This window comes from Hemitrygon akajei, chromosome 1, assembly GCF_048418815.1.
Source record: "Hemitrygon akajei chromosome 1, sHemAka1.3, whole genome shotgun sequence".
Taxonomy (NCBI): Eukaryota; Metazoa; Chordata; class Chondrichthyes; order Myliobatiformes; family Dasyatidae; genus Hemitrygon; species Hemitrygon akajei.
Genome location: NC_133124.1, coordinates 50,886,559 through 50,901,003, shown reverse-complemented (window position 1 = coordinate 50,901,003; position 14,445 = coordinate 50,886,559).

The following is a 14,445-nucleotide window of genomic DNA, read 5'->3' as shown; positions in this document are numbered from 1 at the left end:
TTCAAAGACATATACTTTGATTCCAAATTAAGAAATCTTGATGCTAGTCTTAATATTACAACTATCGGGGAGGAAGTACAAGAGTTGAAGACCCACACTCAATGATTTATTATTAGCTTCTTCTGCTCCCTCATCAGATTTCTGAAGAGTCCATGAACACATGAAGCCTTCTTCATTATTCCTTTTGATTTTGCATTGTTCATTTATTTTTGTAATTATAATTATTTTATGTTATTGCATTGTACTACTGCCGCAAAAACACAAATTTCATGTCATATAAGTTAGTGATAATATACTTGATCCTGATTCTGCTTCTGAAAATAAATCATTGTGAACATATGATCCCTGATGAGTCTGTTCGAATTCTTTGAGGAGATTACACTCTTGAGGGTACGCAGTGGATGTTGAATATTTGGACTTTCGGAAGGCCTTTGACAGGATGCCACACGAGCCTGCTTACCAAGTTAAGAGCCCATGGTATTGCAGGAAAGTTACTAACATGGTTAGAGCATTGGCTGATAAGGTAGGAGGCAGCGAGTGGGAATAAAAGGATTCTGTTCTAGTTGGCTGCCAGTAACTAGTGGCGCTCCGCAGGGGTCAGTGTTGGGACCACCTCTTTTTACTCCTATATATAAATGATTTAGATGATGGAACAGATGGCTTTGTTGCCAAATTTGCAGGTGATACGAAGATCGGTGGAGGGGCAGGTAGTGTTGAGGAAACAGGTAGGATGCAGGAGGACTTAGATTGATTAGGAGAATGGGCAAGAAAGTGGCAAATGAAATACAATGTTGGAAAATGCATGGTCATGCACTTTGGTTGTAGAAGTAAATGTGCGGACTATTTACTAAACGGGGAGAAAATCCAGGAATCTGAGATGCAGAGGGACTTGGGAGTCCTTGTGCAGAACACCTTGAAGGTTAACTTGCAGGTTGAGTTAATAGTGAGGAATGCAAATGCCCTAGAATACAAGAACGAGATTGTGATGCTAGATTATGAGCGAGATTATAAGGCACTGGTGAGGCCTCACCTTCAGTATTGTGAACAGTTTTGGGCCTCTCATCTTAGAAAGGATATGCTGGCATTGGAGAGGGTCCAGAGGAGGTTCACAAGGATGATTCCAGGAATGAAAGCATTATCATATGAGGAACATTTGATGGCTCTGGGTCTATACTCGCTGGAATTCAGAAGGACAAGGGGGGGATCTCATTGAAATTTTTTGAATATTGAAAGGCCTGGACAGAGTAGATGTGGCAAGGATATTTCCCATGGTGGGAGAGGACATGAGGACACAGCCTCAGGATAGAGGAGCGCCCTTTCAAAACAGAAAGGCAGAAATATTGTTTTAGCCAAAGGGTAGTGAATTTGTGGAATTTGTTGCCACATGCAGCTGTGGAGGCCAGATTGTTGCATGTACTTAAGGCAGAGATTGGTAGGTTCTTGATTGGACATGGCATCAAAAATTATGGGGAGAAGACGAGGAACTGGGGTTGAAGGAGGAGATAGGAGAAAAGGATCAGCCATGATTAAATGGTAGAGCAGATTCTATGGGCCTGATGGCCTAATTCTGCTCCTATGTCTTATGGTCTTATAACCCTTAGTTTAGTTTCAAAACAGTTCCAATTGGAATAGTAATTGGGAAAAGAAGATAACTGTAAATAAAGAAAATGTAGAATCATCGAACAATGTAGCACAGAAATAGGCCTTTCATATCTGCCAGCCATTATGCCCATCTGCACTAATCCCATTTGCCTGCACTTGGCCCAAAGTTCTCTATGCCTTTCCTATCAAAGCACTTGTTCTTGACCTTGACTCACAGTCTGGTTTATGGCCTTGCACATTGTTGTCTGTCTGCACTGCACTTTTTCTCTCACTGTAATACTGTTTGAAACACTCTGGTATCTCCGGCTGCACAAGTCCAGGGAAGACGACCTCCGGCCCTGGCAAATGTGTGAGATTGAGACACGAGCCCATCCAAAACTCGGTTTGTGTGGATGCTGTGTCATTTGCTACCCTATTACAAATTAATGCCACAAAATAACAGACAGTACACTGCATACAATTAAAGGAATTATATCTATGAATCTTAACTGAAGGGTTAGCAAAGAATAACTAAAAGAAAAGGGCCCATTTTAATTAAACAATTAAATGTGCACAAGTTGGAGCTCACCTTGAACTTCTCTGTCACTCACATGCTGGGTCCTCGGTCAACGTGAAAGCACACACCACCTTCCGAACGTCACTGGCAATCCATCTCGAACAAATGGGTGTCCCACCGGATTGTATATTACGACCGGTTCTCCCCAGTGTCTTCTCTCTTCATCTCCTCTCGAACAAAAGCCCCAAGCCCAACCTTATTGTCCCTCACCAAGAAAAACCTCCCACTAATTGGATGGCATACGTTCCACATCATCCCTTATCTTTAACAATAACCCAAATAGGCTGAAAACAAACATCTCTTACAGAGTTGCTAAATGAAATACCTGCAGCATAACAGTAAAGATGTGAACCAAGGCATTACCCTTGTACCATTTCAATGCACTATTGTGTTTGAAATTATCTTTGTGGATGGTATGGACAATGATTTTTCGCTATACTTCAGTACATATGACAAGAATAAACCAGTTTACAAATACTTTAGAATTATAACTTACTTCATGTGTAATCAAGCTCTTTTAAAGAATTTTAAATGCAGTTTGTTTTGACAAAGTTTTCTATAGCTTCTCTTGTTTAGTTGATAACATTAATCTGTTCCACCTTTCCCAGGAGCTTGTGGTTAATATATATTTGACTGCAACTGGATGACAGATTTAAAATCCTTAATAGTGTTACTGCGCAATTAATTCTATAAATACAAACAAGGCCAACTCAAGCACACAAGATACAGAAGCAGCAATAGGCTAATCAGCCACAATACTGATCTAATGTTCACTAGATAGAGAGAAGAACCAGTGAAAGGAGAGTGCATGTGATGGGAAGATGGAAAAGGTGAGGGGAGGAAAAAAATAGGGCAATGGGGGCCAGTTGGATCAGAAGAAGATAGAAAAGAAAACAAAACGTGTGTGGGGGGGGGGAATGAACTGACAGAGAGAAGCTGTTACTGGAAGTTTGAGAATTCAATGCTCACGTTGTCAGGTTGGACACTGTCTGGGCAGAAAATGAGTTGCTGTAACTCTAATTTGTAATTAGCCCCTCAGCTAGGCAGTTAAGGAAGCAATGGACAGACACGCAAGTATAGCAGAGGCTAGTGGAATTAAAATGTCTGCCTGACCACTGGGAGCTCCCAAGTGACACGTCAGACAGAACGAAGGCACTTGATAAAGTGGTCCCTAAATCAACATTTGAAGTCATCAGTATTAGTACTAGGCAATGAGATGGACTTTGCTGCAGTATGTTTCTAAATATTTGAAATGTGATCTCTAGTAATGGCCATGTTAGCAGTGAGGATGGAAAAACTTGGCTTAGGGATTGATCATCAACAAATAGACTTGTTTCTCTTTAACATCCATAACTATCTTGGAAATAAGTACAGTATGAGGTTTCTCATCCTATAGCTGCTTCTGGATCTTCCATCCCAGACTGAGCAAGGGCCTCCCAACTCCATCCTCTTATCATCTGCTCCCTTGAACCTGGCTGACTTCTGGTTCCCTCCTTGATCATCTGCCTATCAACTTTCCTCATCCTTCTCTAAGCTGCTCAAGTACTTTCCAGTCCTCCCTATCACCCTCTTCCAACTCCCACTTTCTAAGATGTGCAGTTACTGAGATAAACTCCATGTTATTTGGAGATTATGCCAGATATTCCATTTTTCTTGTTCTTGCCTCATTGGCCGAATGGACACTGTAGCAGCAAAAAATGGATCCAAAATCAAAACAAAACAATTGTCACCAGTCTGCGACCTCAGACAGAGTTGCTATACTTGTGTAACGTAACCACAGCTCCAATGATTGCTCCAAAGAATTGAATACATTTATGATTCTTCATTAGCAATTAGCAAACACACAGTTAAACATTATTGAGTGGTATCTCAGTGGTCAGCAAAAATATGACCTCCGCCAGCCCCAAGCTACAATCTGCCATGAAACAAGCATGAATGTGTAAATTATTCCTTTCACTTCTACCACGCCCCCACTCATGTGACAAGTTACCATAATAAACATAATAAATGCACAATATAGCATACATGGCGCCTACGGGCACACTCAATCAACCCACCCAGTTTTATCTTGACTAAACAAACACAAATTTGGATAACAACTTAAACTTCAGAATCTGAAATAAGTTCCCTCAGTAGTGATAAAGAGTTCCTGAACTGAAACATTAATTAGTTTCTCTTTCCACATGTTGTATGACTGGTTGTATATTTAAAGTACTACTTTTGTGTCACAAATTTGGACAAACTACCTGAATGACACAGGATATTTACTCCCTGTCTAATTTCTACCTAGTTGATGAAATCGTACTCTGTCATCAAATTGAAGTTGCATTTGAAGAAACACACACAAAATGCTGGTGGAACACAGCAGGCCAGGCAACATCGATAGGGAGAAGTGCTGTCGACGTTTCGGGCCGAGACCCTTCGTCAGGACTAACTGAAAGGAAAGATAGTAAGAGATTTGAAAGTAGGAGGGGGAGAGGAAAATGCGAAATGATCGGAGAAGAGCAGAGGGGGTGGGGTGAAGCTGAGAGCCGGAAAGGTGATTGGCAAAAGGGATACAGAGGTAGAGAAGGGAAAGTATCATGGGACAGGAGGCCTAGGGAGAAAGAAAGGGGGAGGGGAGCACCAGAGGGAGATGGAGAACAGGCAGAGTGATGGGCAGAGAGAAAAGAAAAAGAAAAAGAGGGAGGGGAGAAAAGCTAAATATATCAGGGATGGGGGAAGAGGGGGAGGAGGGGCATTAGATAGATAGATAGATAGATAGATAGATAGATAGATAGATAGATAGATACTTTATTCATCCCCATGGGGAAATTCAACTTTTTTCCAATGTCCCATACACTTGTTGTAGCAAAACTAATTACATACAATACTTAACTCAGTAAAAAATATGATATGCATCTAAATCACTATCTCAAAAAGCATTAATAATAGCTTTTAAAAAGTTCTTAAGTCCTGGCGGTTGAATTGTAAAGCCTAATGGCATTGGGGAGTATTGACCTCTTCATCCTGTCTGAGGAGCATTGCATCGATAGTAACCTGTCGCTGAAACTGCTTCTCTGTCTCTGGATGGTGCTATGTAGAGGATGTTCAGAGTTATCCATAATTGACCATAGCCTACTCAGCGCCCTTCGCTCAGCTACCGATGTTAAACTCTCCAGTACTTTGCCCACGACAGAGCCCGCCTTCCTTACCAGCTTATTAAGACGTGAGGCGTCCCTCTTCTTAATGCTTCCTCCCCAACACGCCACCACAAAGAAGAGGGCGCTCTCCACAACTGACCTATAGAACATCTTCAGCATCTCACTACAGACATTGAATGACGCCAACCTTCTAAGGAAGTACAGTCGACTCTGTGCCTTCCTGCACAAGGCATCTGTGTTGGCAGTCCAGTCTAGCTTCTCGTCTAACTGTACTCCCAGATACTTGTAGGTCTTAACCTGCTCCACACATTCTCCATTAATGATCACTGGCTCCATATGAGGCCTAGATCTCCTAAATTCCACCACCATCTCCTTGGTCTTGGTGATATTGAGACGCAGGTAGTTTGAGTTGCACCATATCACAAAGTCCTGTATCAGTTTCCTATACTCCTCCTCCTGTCCATTCCTGACACACCCCACTATGGCCGTGTCATCAGCGAACTTCTGCACATGGCAGGACTCCAAGTTATATTGGAAGTCTGATGTGTACAGGGTGAACAGGACCGGAGAGAGTACGGTTCCCTGCGGCGCTCCTGTGCTGCTGACCACCGTGTCAGACCTACAGTCTCCCAACCGCACATACTGAGGTCTATCTGTCAAGTAGTCCACTATCCAATCCACCATGTGAGAGTCTACTCCCATCTCCATTAGTTTGTGCCTTAAGATCTTGGGCTGGATGGTGTTAAAGGCACTAGAGAAGTCAAGGAATGTAATCCTCACAGCACAACTGACCCCATCTAGGTGAGAGAGTGATTTGTGCAGCAAATACGTGATAGCATCCTCCACTCCCACCTTCTCCTTATACGCAAACTGAAGAGGATCCTGGGCGTGCCTGGTTTGTGGCCTCAGATTCTGTATTATCAGCCGCTCCATGGTTTTCAACAGTCTCCCAGTCTGCGTTTGGTCTCACCAATATATAAAAGGCCACACCTGGAGCACCAGACGCAGTATACCACACCAGCCGATTCACAGGTAAAGTGTCGCCTCAACTGGAAGGACAGTCTGGGGCTGCACAGACTGGGAGACTGTTTCGCTGAACACCTAGGCTCTGTCCACCAGAGAAAGCAGGATCTCCCAGTGGCCACACATTTTAATTCCACGTCCCATTCCCATTCTGATATGTCTATCCATGGCCTCCTCTACTGTCAAGATGAAGACACACTCAGGTTGGAGGAACAACACCTCATATACCGGCTGGGTAGCCTCCAACCTGATGGCATGAACATTGACTTCTCTAACTTCAGTTAATGCCCCTCCTCCCCTTCTTACTCCATCCCTGATATATTTAGCTTTTCTCCCCCTCCCTTTTTTTTCTCTCTTTCTGCCCATCACTCTGCCTGTTCTCCATCTCCTTCTGGTGCTCCCCTCCCCCTTTCTTTCTCCCTAGGCCTCCCGTCCCATGATACTTTCCCTTCTCTACCTCTGTATCCCTTTTGCCAATTACCTTTCCGACTCTCAGCTTCACCCCACCCCCTCTGGTCTTCTCCGATCATTTCGCATTTTCCTTCCCCCCCCCCCCCTACTTTCAAATCTCTTACTATCTTTCCTTTCAGTTAGTCCTGACAAAGGCTCTTGGTCCAAAACGTCAACAGTGCTTCTCCCTATAGATGCTGCCTGACCTGCTGCATTCCACCAACATTTTGTGCGTGTTGCTTGAATTTCCAGCATCTGCGGATTTCCTCGTGTTTGCATTTGAAGAAGCCAGTCCATTTAGAGCAACCAAAGTCTTTCCTTTGAATAGGAGCTATTGTCCTATTCAGGCCAATTGCTTTTATTAGGGGAAAAAATCTTCATCTTAGAGCCGGTGGTAGAAAGTAATTCTCTGCTTGGCTTAGGATATGATCAGGTTGACAAAGAATTTTTCTCATTTTTCCAAGAGGTGATATTTATTATTAGCTTATCAATTATACTAAATCTTTCATATTATTCCAGTTCCTCATCATGCTACCCTGCACATGAATTTCCTCACCACTGCACTCCTGCCATCTACCCCATGACCCACCCTTGTTATTAGAATATAGAACAGTAATATAAATTGGCATGAACTATTGGCAGTTAGAGGTCTTCAGATGAGAAATTAAGACTTATGTGGTTCAAGGATTTGACAACTGATGTACAAGTCAGAGACAGATTGGATTGGAAAAGGATGCCTAGTATTTGTTAATATATCATCTTCTTTTCCTCCTGATATTTTTTGATTTTTCTAGACTGTCTTCGTTCACATTGTCAGGCAGGGTTTGGTATTCCCAGTTCACTGGTTGCATCCTGCAGTAAATATCACAATCAGGAAGAATAAACTAATCCATTAAAATATTAAATACAATTAACCTCATTTCTAAGGTCACAACATAAAACATGTTAAAATTTGTTTTTGTCTATTTTGTGCATTCAACAAAAGACAATTTCACCTCCACTGTCCCAAAATGCAGCATTTATGCACATTTATTTCCAAATAATGTTCACTGCCCCTCCAGACTATTTTCTCTCCTCAAACAGCATCACTTTTGACTGGCAATAATCAACACCACAGTAGATTTGTTGGGTCAACCAGGCAATGAACAACATATTAAATGCTGGTGACTCTTTTCAAATGTAATTAGTTTTCTTTTTTGTAATTTTTTTTTATTGAAGTTCATCATCAAACATTTCCATAAGATGTATTTCAGACATTGTACAGAACTATGCACAAGTAGGGAGTGATTTTTTCTTTACAATGGATTCATTGATTTGTGAGAATAAAATCAGGCGTATGAGGCATTATGTAGTTAAACCATTTTTCCCATTATGAATCAAATTGTTCCAGCTTATGATTAACAGATGCTGTTATCTTCTCCATTTTGTAAATGTCCATTGTAATTTCCATCCATGTATTTAAAGTTGGGCTCTCCTGTGATAACCATTTCCTAGTAAGAGTCTTTTTACCAGCCACCAACAGTATATTCATTAAATATTTATCTCTTTACAACCATTCTTGAGGTATATATCCAAAATATATGGTCTTACTCTCTAAGGGTATTTCATATTTAAAGATGTCTTGTAGGGCATTGTGTATCCCCCTCCAATAGTTTTTGATAACAAGGCAGTCCCAAAAAATGATAATGATTTGCATTTTGATTTCCACAATTTCTCCAGCAAACAGGGAGGTTACTATCATAATGGGATTTCTGAGAAGGTGTAATAAAATATCTTATCAAGTTTTTCCATCCAAACTCCCTCCATTTCTGTGAACTGGTACACTTCCATTGATACCTCCATATTGTTGTCCATTCTTCGTCAGATATAATTATCCCTCCTTCCTTCTCCCATTTTGTTTTAATGTATGAAGTCGACTGTGTTTTAAGATTTGACAACCCCTTCTACAGGCTTGAAATGATTCTACTACCATTATCTGAATTATATGTTTTTCTAAAGAGCTCTATCAAGCATGTACTTGCCTTGGTTACATTTTTAAGCGTCTTATTAACATATTGCCGTATCTGTAAATACCAATAGAAATCTTGTTTTTCTAATAAGTGTTTCTCTTTAAGCATTTCAAAACTGAACAGTGTTCCTTTTTTCATTATGTTGCAAAGAACTGTTATTCCTTTAGCTGTCCAGTCCTTAAATCTAGCATCCAATTTATTTGGTGTAAAATCTGAGTCGTATGCACACCATTTAAGAATTGCAATATCTCCCTCTATATTATATTCTTTTATAGTAGTTTTCCATATTTTAAGAGTCAATTTCACCCATGGGTTATCAATAGTATTTATGTACCTTTGCAGGTTGTTATCAGCCAAAATTGCATGTATGGGGATGGGAAGTACCTGCTCCTCAATGTTTTTCCATTGAGCATCATATGATGGGTTGCACCAACATATCACAGCTCTCAACTGTGCTGCAAAATAATAATCTCTAAGAGAAGATAGGCCCCATCCCCCCTTTTCCTTTGCTAATTGCAAAGTTTTGAGATGAACTCTAGGCCTTTTACCCTGCCAAATATACCATGATAGCATTTTGTTCCATTCATTGAATTGATTTTGATTAATCTCTATTGGTAGGGTCTGAGAGATGTAACAGTCTGGATGGTATATTCATTTTAATAGACTCAATCCTTGAACTGAGACTAAAAAGAGGAATCAGGTTCCATCTTGCCACATCTTCCTTAATTTTTTTATATAAAGGCTGATAATTACATTCTGATAATTTTGCCAAATCTTTTGGCATAATGGGGCCCAAATATTTGAAAGACTCTGTGTGCCATGCCCAGGGGTATCGACTTTCAATTTCTCTTGGTGGGCTATAGTAATATGAAAGTAATTGGGTTTTATCTATGTTGATCTTGTATCCTGATAATTGACCATATTGTTCAAAGGATTGCATCAATTTAGGTAAAGAGTATGTTGGTTGCCCTAGATAGATCAAAATATCATCCGCATAACAAGTCAATTTATGCTCTGTCCCTTTAATAGTAATTCCCCTGATATCTTCATTTTGTCTGATGTATTGAGCTAATGGTTCCAGATATAACGCAAAGAGTAGTGGTGACCATGCAAAACCGTCTCGTGCCCTTCTAGGGTAAAACTATTTGATAAATATCCATTGATTTTAATCCTAGCAGTAGGATTGTCATATAGTGTCTGTATAGTTTTAATAATTGTGTCTTGGAAACCAAATCTATGTAAAACTCTGTAAAGAAAATTCCAATTAACCAAATCAAATGCTTTTTCAGCATCCACGCTTATCACTATCGCTTCAATTTTTTTTTGTATATGATCCATAATGTGAAGTGTCCTTTGTATATTGTCTTGTGTCTGGCGTTGTCGTATAAAACCTGTCTGATCATTACGTATCAGTATGGGTAGAAACTCCTCTAATCGTTTGGCCATAATGGAGGTAAATTATCTATAATCTACATTAAGAACAGATATTGGTCTAAATGACCCACATTCCATTTTATCCTAGCCTTCTTTCGGTATAGCTGAGATTATCGCTTCCTTCCAACTGGGTGGCATTTGTGCCTTTTTTAGAGGCCAGTTCAGTGTGGGGAGTAAAACAGGAATTAACTCATTTTTAAATTCTTTGTACCACTCTGCCGTATACCCATCTGATCCTGGTGACTTGCTTAATTTAAGCCTACTAATTGCAGCTTTTAATTCAACTTCAGTTATGTCAGCAGTCATCGTTCTATTTTGTCCTTCACTTAAAGTGGGTAACTCTAGAGAATTCAAGAAGGTGTCAATTTGGGTTATGCTTCCCCCTGGAACTTTGGAATATAGTGTTTTGTAAAACACTTCAAAAGCCTATCTATAGCATTTGCTATTTTTTCTGTTTATTTGTCAACTAGTTTTTGGCATTTCTACTTATTGGTAGTGGTGGTGGTAAAGATGATCAAATTGTCTTGCTGTGGTATAGAAGCAACAATATTCACAGCAAGTATGAGTAGTTCTTTGATTTATTTCTCCAGTAGGTGCCGTCCGCTTTTCTGTGCTTCAAACGTTTGCCTCCACTCTTGGGCCTAAATGAGGTAGACCCCTTTGATATTGCAATATTGATGACCTTAACAGCACTGAAAAACCCAGGCACTTGAAGGTTAGCTGCAAATTGCTGTACCTCATCACCATCTCTTCTTTATATTACTGATTTTCTTTTGGACCTTAGATTTCAGGAATCAATGGAGCTGTTTCTTTTTATTTGAGACATAGTGGATTTTCCAATCCAAGAAGGCCTCGCTTCTTTCGATTAGTTACATCTAGTTCTTGTGCACACTCTGTGTTTCTGCTTGGCTGAGACTTACCTGGTTATCTGCGAAGCATGTTTGAGAACAGCTCTCTTTGTGGGATCCTGAGATCTTAGCGCTGATCTCCTATTGATATTGTTTCTATTGTCCTGATGAAGGGATTCAGCCTGAAATGTCAACTCTTTATTCCTTTCCATAGCTGATGCTGGAGGAACTCAACAGGGCAGGTAGCATCTATGGAAAAGAGTATAGTTGAAGTCTTGGGGCAAGCCCCTTCATCAGGACTCTTACAGTTTAAGTGGCAGTACCTGGACTGGAATGTTGTCAAGAGGTCTTGTGCTCATCTTTCTGATGAACCAGGATGTTAGTTATGGCAAATAAAAACAGAATATGCTGGAATGGATCTTCATGTCAGGTAGCATGTCAGCAAATAAAAATCAAAACACCTGCAAATGCTGGCTGGCTGCAATTGAAAGGGAAACTGCTGGAAATATGCACCACATTAGACAGCCTCTGTGGAAAGAGAAACAGAGTTAACATTTCAGGTTGGCGTCTTGATTCCTCAGAGTAATTTTAGTGCTCTGGAAGGTGCAGCCCTCTGGAATGGCTTGGTTGGGAAAATATTTTTTGACAGGAACCAGTGTGCCTCCATTATGGATGCGAAGTGGGATTTTATTCATGATGGCAGCAGAGGATTTCCTGAGTGTCAACATCCAGAAGAATCTCTCCTGACCCAAAACACTGATGCAATCATGAAGAAGGCACCCCAGCCACTCTACTTCATTAGGAGTTGAGGAGATTTGGTATGTCATCTAGAACACTTGCAAATTTCTCTAGATGTATGGTGAAGATCATTCTGATTGGTTGTATCACTGCCTGGTATGGAGGTTCCAATGCATCACAAGAGTCTGCAGAGTGTTGTCGCATGGGCATAAACATCCCCACCATTGAAGGCATCTTCAGGAGATAGTCCCTTAAGTCAGCGTCCATTAAAAACACTTATCATCCATACTCTCTTCTCAGCACAACCATCAGAGAGGAGGTACAGGAGCCGGAAAACCCATACTCAATGTTTCACAAACAGCTTCTTCCCTTCCATTTTCATTTTTTTAATGCCCATGAACACCACCTTGTTATTTTTTCACCATTTATTTATTTTGCAATCTATAATAATTTTATGTCTATGCCCTGTGCTGCCATTGAAAAGTAACAAATTTCACGCTATTTAAGTTAGTGATAATAAATCTGATTCTGATTCTAGCCACATTCAGGATTGGAGCCAAGGCAAATGTAATGTAGACACTGGAATGTGTGATGAACCCTTGCGGGCTGCCCCCAGCACATCCTCAGGTTGTATTAGTTGTTGACACAAAGGACACATTTCACTGTATGTTTTGATCTACTTGCAATAAATGAAAGAATCTGAATGTGAATGTGAATCTGGAAAACCTTTGAAAGCTAATTCTGCTTTACAGCAAGCCAGAGGGTAATGAGAGTTTCACAGCTAACTCAGTGATACAGCTCCTCAAACGAAGATGGCTTTTATATTCCAATTTTTCCTTCTCGTAGAAAGTGGACCCACCACCTCCTTTGATCTGCCTATCTCCACTCATCACTTTGTATTAGGGCCGTGAAAGCCATATCAAAGTACCTAAGTTCCCAACCTAAAATTGTAGTGTGACTGATGTTCAGATTTGTTGCTGTCAATAGACAATAGGTGCAGGGGTAGGCCATTCGGCCCTTCTAGCCAGCAAAGCCATTCACTGTGATCATGACTGATCATACACAATCAGTACCCCGTTCCTGCCGTCTCCCCATATCCCTTGACCCCACTATCTATAAGAGCTCTATCTAACTCTCTCTTGAAAGCATCCAGAGACTTGGCCTCCACTGCCTTCTGGGGCAGAGCATTCCACATATCCACCACTCTCTGGGTGAAAAAGTTTTTCTGCATCTCTGTTCCAAATGGCCTACCCCTTATTCTTAAACTATGGCCTCTAGTTCTGGACTCACCCATCAGCGGGAACATGCTTCCTGCCTCCAGCATGTCCAATCCCTTAATAATCTTATATGTTTCAATCAGATCCCCTCTCATCCTTCTAAATTCCAGTGTATACAAGCCCAGTTGCTCCAATCTTTCAACATATGACAGTCCCACCATTCTGTGAATTAACCTTGTGAACCTATGCTGCACTCCCTCAATAGCAAGAATGTCCTTCCTCAAATTTGGAGACCAAAACTGCACACAAATCTCCAGGTGAGGCCTCACCAGGGCCCTGTACAGCTGCAAAAGGACCTCTTTACTCCTATACTCAATTCCTCTTGTTATAAAGGCCAGCATGCCATTGGCTTTCTTCACTGCCTGCTGTACCTACATGCTTGCTTTCATTGACTGATGTACAAGAACACCTAGATCTCGTTGTACTTCCCCTTTTCCTAACGACTCCATTTAGATAGTAATCTGCCTTCCTATTCTTGCCACCAAAGTGGATAACCTCACATTTATCCACATTAAACTGCATCTGCCATACATTTGCCCACTCATCTAGCCTGTCCAAGTCACCCTGCATTCTCATAACATCCTCCTAACATTTCACACTGCCACCCAGCTTTGTGTCATCGGCAAATTTGCTAATGTTACTTTTAATCCCTTCATCTAAATCATTAATGTATATTGTAAACAGCTGCGGTCCCAGCACGGAACCGTGCGGTACCCCACTGGTCACAGCCTGCCATTCCGAAAGGGACCGTTTAATTGCTACTCTTTGTACCAGTGTCCCAGTGCATAACAGTCCTGATAAGAGGGTCCTGGTTCTTCATACTGAAGAGTTTGATCAGTACTACCCAGACATGATAGAATGCATCTTGGCCCAGTGGCACGGGGTTCTAAAATAACTGGGACCTCTCTCTTGTCATGTATGTGGGCACAAGCACACACAGATCTGTGCATGGACTTCAGTACAGATGCCCTTGTTCACTGCTTCCACTCTCCATCTTTCTGTGACCACCCTCCATTCACCACTTCAGCTTCTCCCTGCCATCTAACTTCCTCTGGCCCTCTGTCTCCAGCCCCACAGTCCTTCTCTTGCACCCTGCTGGTGTTGGTGGTGGAGGGAGAACCCCCCCCCCAACATTCCTTTGGCTCTTCCTCTCTATACTCTCTCTTCCCAACCTCCACTCTACATCTTGTACATTCCACAAGCCTGAGAAAGTTGACCAGATAAGACCAGACAGATTCAATAAATACCCAATGTAGAAGAATGAATATGTACATACCATCTGAACTTTAGCTTTCTCAGGCAATTGAAGCTCAGATTACTGAAGTTAACACTACTATGAAGACCATAATTGATTCTGGAAATGGT